This window comes from Erinaceus europaeus, chromosome 3 (assembly GCF_950295315.1).
Source record: "Erinaceus europaeus chromosome 3, mEriEur2.1, whole genome shotgun sequence".
NCBI classification, from domain to species: domain Eukaryota; kingdom Metazoa; phylum Chordata; class Mammalia; order Eulipotyphla; family Erinaceidae; genus Erinaceus; species Erinaceus europaeus.
In genome coordinates, this window is record NC_080164.1 from 131,172,089 (window position 1) to 131,182,701 (window position 10,613).

A 10,613-nucleotide genomic window follows, 5' to 3' on the forward strand; every position below is an offset into this window, starting at 1 on the left:
AATCATACAACACTAAAGTGCCCAAAGTGGTACATGATGGTCTCATGGGATATTTTCATCTCTGCTCTCCAGTCTTGAAAAAGAACCCAAACATGTTCATCACACAGAAAATGCTCATAACATATCAGATTGAGGGGCTCGCACATTAATCAGACATCCATGTGTTCCCACATTCTATAAGTAGTTACTGAACCCACTGCATACCCTACACTGTCAGAGGTATGGGGCCATACAAAATGTCTATAATATTTGTGGATCTCTTGTGCTGGCTTCCACAGCACATATACTAAAATTGGAACGATACAGAGAAGATTAGCATGGCCCCTGTGCAGGGATGACATGCAAGTTCGTGAAGTATTCCATAAAAAAAAAATACTTGTAGATCTCTATGTGTTACAGGTATCACTAGACCTTGTCTAAACTGCAAATATAGAAAGTCTACTCCAGCAGTGGTGTACATGATTGAGCACACACATTACATTGTGCAAGGGCTTGGGTTTGGGCCCCTGGTCCCCACCTGTAGGGGGAAAGCTTTGTGAGTAGTGAAGCAGTGTTCCAGGTGTCTCTCTCTCTCTCCCAATTCCCTCTTGATTTCTGGCTGTCTCTATCAAATAAATGAAGAAAAAAAGTTTTAAAACTAAGTAAATAAATAAATAAATAAATAAATAAAAATAAAGTGTACTCACCACCTTTTTCGTTATAACCAGGACTTCACTGGATGACTTTTTCAGATAGAAAAACACAAGGTGGGGTGGGAAGGAGATAACACAGCACTCACTAAAACTCTCTCTAATACTGTAGGGGCCAGACTCAAACCTCCAACCCGGGTCATGTGCACAGCAAAGCAAGAGCATTAAATAAGTTGTACTTTGCTGACCCAGTTCCTTTTTAATGTTTAACTAATCTTCACATGGTTATTATTTTTTGTTTTTCCACCAGAGTTAACTCTAATGCTCCACTCCTATACAATTGTATCCATTCCAGTGGACTTTCTTGATTTTTAATATATAGGATGAGATACAGAAAGAGAGAAACAGACAGAAAAGGAAGAGACAAAAAGAGAAGGGGAGATACTATAGCATGGTTCCACTGCCTATGAAGCTCAGGTGCTCCCATGAGGTATCCATGGAGGGTTGAAAACATATCCTCCTGTAGAGTAAAGTGTACATTCTATACCCTGGCTCCCAATCTTCAGACTTTGGTTTGTTTTACATTATTTTATTTTATTGTTACCAGAATTATCACTGAGGCTTGGTGCCTGAATGAATCTACCATTCTCAGTGCTATCTTTTTCCTTTTTTTTTTATTGTTAGAGACAGAGAAAAATTGTGAGGGAAGAGAGAGAGACATCTGCAGCAATGTTTCACCACTCGTGAAGCTTCTCCCTACAGCTGGGGACCAGGGACTTAAATGTGGGTCTTTTGTGTTCTACAGGGTGCATCACAGCCTGATTCCTGTGGATTAATTTTATACTTTCCGTTTCGTCTTTATTTTACAAATTTCTGACTAGTCTCCTCAACAATATTTATAAGGCAAAAATCTGGCATTTATCATTATTTATGTTGTGTCTGAAATCATATAACCAGTTTCCTATGTGAAAAAGTTACAGTCTTTCATAATACTTGATAATGCCTTTTCTTTGGGGGCTGCATTCCCTGCTGTCATTGAAAAGGGAACATGAAAGGCACATTAAGGCTCTTTAAAGCATTTCTGCAGTCACGCCTGAGATAAAGATGAGACTGGTTACTGGTAACTTCTACATATGCATATAGTATAATATGAAGCATACACCCACTAATAAAACAACAAAAGAATGGTCTATTTTTCAATCTATAAGTAGTACTGAGATATTTAAACAACTATTGCTTTTGGTGTTTTAAGATTTGATAGAGACAGTCTTTTAAATATACCTTTGTAAATTCTGACTATTCTTTCAACTAAACTCTTCTCCCCACTCCCAGTTGGATTTTAATTGCTTTTGCAATAGGTCTATAAGTAAGTTCAATTTGGGAGAATCTTTGCATGATCTAACCCTTTCATCTGGAAAATGTTTACTTTTAATGAACTTGGGCAATTACATTTCCCAAAGTCACCCATCAGCTTCAGAAGCCCAGAAAACGGTCAACTCAACCTGTCTTCGTAAATAGTACCATCTCAGACCCACTGGGCTTGATTCTAATACCTAAGATCACAAAGCCTGTCCATAAAGATGTCCCCCAAATGTATGCAGTCATCCATTAACCAACATTTATTACAGTACATGCTACAGAGAAGCTGAAAATATAGTTCCGGCTCTCAAGATTCTTATAATTAAATTACATTATAGAATCAAGTGCCCAGATTAAAAAATAGCCATAAAATATTTCAGGCTCAGGGAGAAAAAAACTAGTATAGCCACAGGCCCTGTGGAATATAACTAAAATATGCCTACTAGCTACCTACAGAATGGAGACTCTCCCCCCCCCAACTCTTCATCTTCACTACTCCAGCCTTCAGGTTCATGAGTAGTCAACAACTTGTTTGCCTTTATATGTTAACTCTCTTTTCAGCCACCAAGTTCCAGATGCTACCATGATGCCAACCAGACTTCCCTGGACAGACAACCCCACCAATTTCTCCTGGAGCTCGATTCCCCAAAACCCACCCCACTAGGAAAAAAGAGAAGGAGGCTGGAGCATGGACTGACATGTCAATGCCCATGTTAAGCAAGGAAGCAATTATAAAATCCAGACCTTCCACCTTCTGCATCCCACAATGGCATTGGGTCCATACTCCCAGAGGGTTAAAGAATAGGAAAGCTATCAAGGGAGGGAATGGGATATACAAAGAGTTCAGCAAACTTAGCATCAAAAAAGCAAATGACCTCATCCATAAATGGGCAGAGGATATGAACAAAACATTCACTTCAGAGGAGATCCAAAAGGCTAACAAACATATGAAAAACTGCTCCAGGTCGCTGATTGTCAGAGAAATGCAAATCAAGACAACATTGAGATACCACCTCACTCCTGTGAGAATGGCATACATCAAAAAGGACAGCAGCAACAAATGCTGGGGAGGCTGTGGGGACAGAGGAACCCTTCGGCATTGCTGGTAGGAATGTAAATTGGTCCAGCCTCTGTGGAGAGCAGTCTGGAGAACTCTCACAAGGCTAGACATGGACCTTCCATATGACCCAGTAATTCCTCTCCTGGAGATATACCCCAAGGATTCCATAATGCCCAATCAAAAAGATATGTGCACTCCTATCTTCATAACAACACAATTCATAATAGCTAAAACCTGGAAGCAACCCAGGTGCCCAAAAACAGATGAGTGGCTGAGAAAGCTGTGGTCTATATACACAATGGAATACTATGCAGCTATTAAGAATAATGAACCCACCTTATCTGACCCATCTTGGATGGAGCTAGAAGGAATTATGTTAAGTGAGCTAAGTCAGAAAGATAAATATGAGTATGGGATGATCCCACTCATCAACAGAAGTTGAGAAAGAAGAACAGAAATGGAAACCAAAAGCAGGATCTGACTAAATCAAGAGTAAGGCACCAAAGCAAAAACCTGTGGTGAGGGGAAGGGTGGATATTAGGCTTCCCGAAGTGGTGGTGGGGGGAAGGGGGGGTGGGATACAATCTTTTGGTGGAGAGAATGGTGTTTATGTACACTCCTATTAAAGTGTAGTCTTATAAATCACTATTTAATTAATATGAAAGAGGAAAAATTGATTGTATGTCTCGAACTTTTTAAAACCCAGACTGAGTCTTTTTAATACATAGGCTGAGTCTTTGATATGTGGACTCTCTCAAAAGCCTAGACCAGGGAGAACAGAAGCAACTGGTGGCACAGCTATATACAAGATGTTGGGTATTATACAGCAAACCCTAACAAGGTGACTTTTCAAAGTTAACCCAATTACCAAATAATGTGATGACAACAATAACTATCCATTGTCTTCTTGAACCCTAAGACAGCAGGAACCTCACATTTCCACTATGGAGCCTATATTTCCCCCAGTCCTGGAACTTTAGGGTGGGGCCCACTTTCCTGCATGGTTCTCTCAATGCATATCAAATAATATTGCACCCACCAATCGCAACCTAATCAACACAATGAGTGCCACCCCAGCATGCTTCACTTCAGACTGTGTCCAGAGACTTCAGGTGTGGAATGACAACCCTTCAGCTTCATTACTTGGGTGATTCCTTTCCTTTCATAGTATTCTCTAATCCCATTCCGGGTGGTTCACTTCCTAACAAAGTCCCAAAACCTAGATATAGTCCAGGTACTCTGAGATAGAGGATATGTTCTCACATATCCATAAACTAGGGCAAAATATATACCTGAAAGCAGAAGTACACAAGAGTCTACAGTGAGTACCCCCCAACACTTCATCTGCACTATTCCAGCCATTAGGTACATAATTGTTCAACAATCTGTTTGGCTTTGTATGTTAACTCTCTTTTCAGCCACCAGGTCCCAGAGGCCTGCAGGATGCCGACCAGACTTCCCTGGACTGAGGACCCAACCAATGTGTCCTGGAGCTCCAGTTCCACAGAGACCCACCCACCTTACTGGGGAAAGAGAGAGGCAGACTGGGAGTATGGATTGACTTGTCAACCCCCATGTTCATCGGGGAAGCAATTACAGAAGCCAGACCTTCCACCAACAACTCTGGTTCCATACTCCCAGTGGAATAGAGAATAGTAGAGCTATCAGGGGAGGGGATGGGATATGGAGATCAGGTGGTGGGAATTGTGTGGAGTTGTACCACTCCTATCCTACGGTTTGTCTCCTTTCTTAAATAAATAATTAAATTTAAAAAAATATATATATATATATATATATGAAAGTAAAAGTGCACAGTAGTCTGCAGTGAGTCAATATAATGCAGCAAGCAAGTAAAAAGACCTAAAAAGACACCATAAATATCCTAATGAAATAGTGTCTACTTAGACTTAAATACTCTCCTCGTCTACTTGCTATTCTACTTCCCTCACTCACTCCAAAGCTAACCTTATGAAAGTAAGGACCGCAAAACCTGAATAAGGGCAAGAGACTGACATACTTTAATGATGACTCTTTAATCACGATCAGGCCACCCTATCAGCTGGGCCCTAGTCAGGGAGTCCCGAAATTCCCAAAAAGACATGATGAGCCTAGACCTCGAACAGATCCCTCTCCCACATATTACCAATCATCTCTATCAGTAACAACACAATAGACCCCTTTGTGGGCCCCCATAGGACCTTGCCCTCAACTTGGATCAACAATGGTAGAGAATGTCCCATCCTCTGAAGGGAGGCTGGATAATATATTCTATCTAGCACCTGAGAAAGATAGGTCCTGAAATTGTGGCAGCTTGGAACGTTCCTACTCATGACTACAGAATGTAATCTCAGATCTACAGGGATGCAGAAGTCATGTAGACTCCTAAGTTGAATATGGGCCTCAGATCATATAAAACTAATGGGGTTTACATTCAATAATATTTATACAGCTTTCCCATATTTGGGAGCTACTATCTTCCCTGATCCAGCTTTCTGATCATTTTTCCAGCCATGATATCATCTTCCCAGACAATAACTTGGATCTACCTGCATATCAGATGTCAGGCTCAGGAAACAAGAAAAAAAAAATAACTAGTATAGTCATGGGTCCTTTGGAATATAACTAAAATGGGCTTACTAACTAACTATAAAACAGAGACCCCCAAATCTTCATCTGCAATTCTCCTGCCTTTATGTTCAAAAATTTGTTTGGCTCTATATGTTAACTCTTTTTTTCAGTTGCCAGGTTCCAGGTGCTAACATGATGCCTACTGGCCTTCCCTGGGCAGAGGACCCCACCAATATGCCCTAGATCCCTGCTTCCCCAGAGCCCCACCCCACTATGGAAATAAAGAGACAGGCTAGAGTATGGATCCACCTATCAATGCCCATGTTCAGTGGGGAAGCAATTACAGAAGCCAGATCTTCCACCTTCTGCACCCCACAATGACCTTGTGTCCATACTCCCAGAGGGATAAAGAAAAATAGGAAAAACAGGAAAGCTATCAGGGGAGGGGATGGGATACAGAGTTCTGGTGGTGGGAATTGTGTGGAGTTGTGCCGCTCTTATCCTATGATTTTTGTCAGTGTTTCTTTTTTATAAAAAAAACTTTTTTAATGTGAATTGAGTACAATGTCAGCTCTATGTTATCAACAGTTCATAAATACATAAGGAAAAATAGGTCTAACAAGGAATAAGGCCACAGACAAGGGCACAGAAGGAGAAATAAATCCATTTGTATCCCCAGGGTACAAAACATTGACAAATTTCTCCATAAAGTTTACAGAATAGACAAAGTAGGGCAATTTTAAACAGAAAAGGCTCATGGATAGTCTCACATAAATTTTTATTGAAAGCTCAAAACTGGGAGTTGGGCCATAGCACAGTGGGTTAAGCACAGGTGGCGAAAAGCGCAAGGACAGGCGGAAGGATCCAGGTTCTAGCCTCTGGTTCCCCACCTGCAGGGGAGTCACTTCACAGGCGGTGAAGCAGGTCTGCAGGTGTCTGTCTTTCTCTCCCCCTTTCTATCTTCCCCTCCTCTCTCCATTTCTCTCTGTCCTATCCAACATCAAGGACATCAATAACAACAACTACAACAACAATGAAAAACAAGAGCAACAAAAGGGAAAATAAATAAATAAATAAATATAAAATTTTTTAAAAATTAAAGAGAAAGCTCAAAACTATCTGGATTTGTTTTTGTTAATCATATAAGTTCCATAAGTACAAACTGAGTACATACACATTCCAGGATCTGTACACCTAGGATTTAAGCATGAGTGAGACATTCTTTCTGGAGTCAAGGAAAATCTTGTTAGCATCACAGAAATAAATGTCTGCCAATCATTGTGATAGGTATTACAACAGAGAAAATAAATTGCTTAGAGGGGACAGACAGTGATACACCTAAAAGAGCTCACACATTACACTGCACAAGGATCCAAGTTCAAGCCCCCTGGCCCCACCTGCAGAGGGGGAAGCTTCACAGGTGCTGAAGCAGTGTTGCAGCTATCTCTCTTTCTTTTAATTTCTGGCAGAAGGATAGGGATCCCAGGAAGGAACTATTTAAAAAAAAAAAAAAAGGTATGAGAATATGAGTCTTGGACTGCACTTGAGTAAGTATATTTAAAAGGTGGAGCTTGAGGAGAAGGAGGTGTTAAACCAGAGGAGTTAATAAAGTCCTGGTTGTTATTCAAAGGAACCTGGAACTTATTTACCCCATAAACAGAAGGTAAAATATAATCAATTTGCTTTTGGAATATAAGTTCTGCCACTATTAAAAAGGTCTAGAGCAAAGTTGAGATAACTTGTATGATTTTACTCCAGTTGTTTTCTTATTGTTAGTATGTGTAGTTATATGGATTTTGCTCTAAAAGTAGAATTTTAATCTCAGTTCTTTTTCTAGGTCCAGCATGTAACAACTAGGCATCCTGAAAAGTCTCTTCTTTTCTGAGGTCCTCAGTTTCCATAGATGATCTCTAAAATCCAAATAGCAATAATCCATTCCTCTCCCTTATTCTCAAAGAGCTGAGTATTATTTCAGATGAAAAACATTAGTCACTAGTCTTAATTTCCACTGAAAGTAAACTAGCATAAATGAGAATGCTATCCAGTTGATCAAGAGTATCTTTTTAAGTCTGAACTAAGTAGTAGAAAGACCTAAATTTCCATGAAAATGTAATTATGCACTATGTATATTTGCATGAACCTTAAACTATATTAAGAAAACGGTGCAAACTGTTTGGATTAAATACTGTTATTTCAGCCCTAGGAATTATGTCAGGGTACAGAGTGCACCCAAAGGAACAGTTGCTCTCCAATCACTGATATAATCCCCCAGCCCTCACTCAGCCTAGTTTTATTAAATCCTCCATTAGTACAACTTGGTTATGATTAAATATTCCTCTGAATCTTTCCAAGAAGAAAAGGATGTAGTTACCTCTTGATAGTCTGTGTCAACTGGGGACATGGATCATAGGAATAAATTAAATCTATAAATAATCTAGAACCTTCATTTAAGCCAAGAGATTCAATCTCTTTCCTCAGCAAACCTTTTTAGGAATTACTAATGAAATATTGAAACTGACTTAACTAAGATTTGGCTGTAGGCTAAATTAAGGGGTAACTACGTGCTGCCCTCTGAACCTCCTCTTTTTTTTTTAACTGTATACTACTCATACTAATCTCCCCAAATGTCAAATCAAAGTCCATCTCATTTGACAATTCAGCAGCTCCTGATACTGCTAAGCACTCCCACCACTTTGTTTCCCTCTGCATGGTCTTCCTAGAAGATATTATCCAAAATCATGTTTTAATATAACTAAAATAAGCCTACTAGCTATCTACAAAACAGAGGACCCACCCCAACTCTTCATCTGCACTATTCCAGCCTTTAGGTTCATGATTAGTCAACAACTTGTTTGGCTTTATATGTTAACTCTCTTTTCAGCCACCAGGTTCCAGGTGCTACCATGATGCCAACCAGACTTCCCTGGACAGACAACCCCACCAATGTCTCCTGGAGCCCTGCTTCCCCAGATCCCCACCTCACGAAGGAAAGAGAGAGGCAGACTGGGAGTATGGATCAACCTGTCAATGCCCATGTTCAGCGGGGAAGCAATTACAGAAACCTGACCTTCAACCTTCTGCACTCCAAAATGACCTTGGGTCCATACTCCCAGAGGGTTAAAGAATAGGAATGCTATCAGGGGAGGAGATGGGATCCGGAGTTCCATTGGTGGGAATTGTGTGGAGTTGTTCCCCTCTTATCCTATGGTTTTATCAGTGTTTCCTTTTTATAAATAAAATTATATTTAAAAAATCATATTGTATGGGGGGGGAGTGTTTGGTTGGTTTCGCTCTCATTATTTTTGGCCATCTTTGGTGCCTCACTGCTCTGGATGAGTTTTTCAAATAGAGGCAGAGAAAGGGGGTAAAGAAGCCACAGAACTAAGCCTACCTTCAATGTGGTGGGGATCAGGCTTTAGTCCAGTTTGTGCATGTGGCAAAGCAGTGTAATATCCAAGTGAATTTTTTGCTGGCCCACATACCTAACTATGATACCACATATAGTTCTCTTCTGGGCTATTTTAACACATAGTAGATGTTCAGTAAATTCTCATGAAGCTGAACTGACAGGAATAAAAATATTGTATGTGTCTCATATAAAATTTTAATAAAACTATATATGGAGCATCAATGCATAGCCATCCCCCATGTTTCTCACACACCTTTCCTCCATCACATGAATCTCTCCCTCCCAACTGCAGTCCCAAGACCAATGGTTGAGTTCCACCCTATCTTTCTCACTCATAGTTCAGCAAATCCTGGGTATTTTACACATCAGACAAAGCCACTATCCATGGCATTAGTCTATGATTTATAATACTATGTCTTTGATAATACCTTCATCACTTTCTCAACTGCAAAACACTTTTCAAAATACATTTGCAATATTGGGACTTCTACGAAGCCTTATCTAATTTCCCTTCCCACTCACCAATAGCCTCTGAACAACACACACACACACACACACAAACAAACAAACACAATAACTCATAGTATTCTGGTCCTTTCCTTAAGCAGAATGCAAGCTCCTTAAAAGTAGAGACCATAGCCTATACAATATCATATCTCAATGAACTAATACTAACATAGTTCCTGGCATACTGGGATAATATCCACAATATGTGAGTAAAAGAACTTTACCTGTAAAGGGATAGACAATTATAGATCAGGTGGAGCAGGCTTTTTGAGATATATACTTGGACCAGAGTAAGGAAGATAATATGAACTAAGATGCCAAACTAAAAATGTAGCTCCATGTCTCTATAAAAATTATAAACAGGGAAAAAAATGGCCACTGGGAGTGATGGATTTATCATGTAGACATGAAGGTCCAGTGGTAATGCTGGTGACAAAATAATTTTAATTGAAAATTAAATAAAATTAAAAAATAAACAAAAAGTCATGGACATTATTTATGTGACTAACAACATCTGCGTTATTTATAAATCACAAATGTGTAAGAAGGACAAAGTTCTAAATATAAAGCTAAATTCACCTTTGGGAGTCGGGCTGTAGTGCAGCAGGTTAAGCACACGTGGTGCACAGTGCAAGGACCAGCGGAAGGATCCCAATTAGAGCCCCAGCTCCCCACCTGCAGGGAAGTCGCTTCACAGGCAGTAAAGCAGGTCTGCAGGTGTCTCTCTTTCTCTCCCCTTCTGTCTTCTCCTCCTCTCTCCATTTCTCTCTGTACTATCTAACAATGACGACATCATCAACAATAAAAAACAACAAGAGCAACAAAAAGGAAAAATAAATATAAATGTTTTTAAAAAATAAAAAAACTAAACTAAATTCATCTTTTAAGAATTCAATGTAGGGGGCTGGGTGGTGGCGCACCGGGTTAAGTGCACATAGCAGGAAGCACAAAGACTTACACAAGGATTCCAGTTTGAGCCCCGGCTCCGCACCTGCAAGGGGGTCGCTTCACAAGCAGTGAAGCAGGTCTACAAGTGTCTATTTTTCTCTCTCCCTCTCTATCTTCCCCTCCCCTCTCAATT

At 40.0% G+C, this 10,613-nt stretch overlaps 1 non-coding gene across 1 annotated transcript; it reads left to right on the forward strand.

The window, feature by feature from the left end:
• Positions 1-262: 262 nt before the first annotated feature.
• On the forward strand, positions 263-369 carry LOC132537840 (U6 spliceosomal RNA). Its single transcript, XR_009549265.1, has one exon. It is a non-coding gene; the product is annotated as a U6 spliceosomal RNA (small nuclear RNA).
• The last annotated feature ends 10,244 nt before the right edge of the window (positions 370-10,613 follow it).